Below are 221 nucleotides of genomic sequence, written 5' to 3'. Positions count from 1 at the left end.
ACACTGGGAACACATGTTGCGTGTAGTGTACTGCAGTCAATATGGTACTTACATCCACATATGCTCGTCTGACCTTTTGTTTCTTTGAGAGTTTCTCTCAAACGGCACCTTATAAAGCTGTTTCATTTTCTGATTTGGTTTCGCTTGAGAATGCGAGCCAATGTGGACAGACTGACTCGTTGAATATTGTTGAATATGGTGTTGTCTTGGATGATGTGGCT

This window comes from Salvelinus sp. IW2-2015, unplaced genomic scaffold (assembly GCF_002910315.2).
Source record: "Salvelinus sp. IW2-2015 unplaced genomic scaffold, ASM291031v2 Un_scaffold2624, whole genome shotgun sequence".
NCBI lineage: Eukaryota > Metazoa > Chordata > Actinopteri > Salmoniformes > Salmonidae > Salvelinus > Salvelinus sp. IW2-2015.
This window is presented reverse-complemented; position numbering follows the sequence as displayed.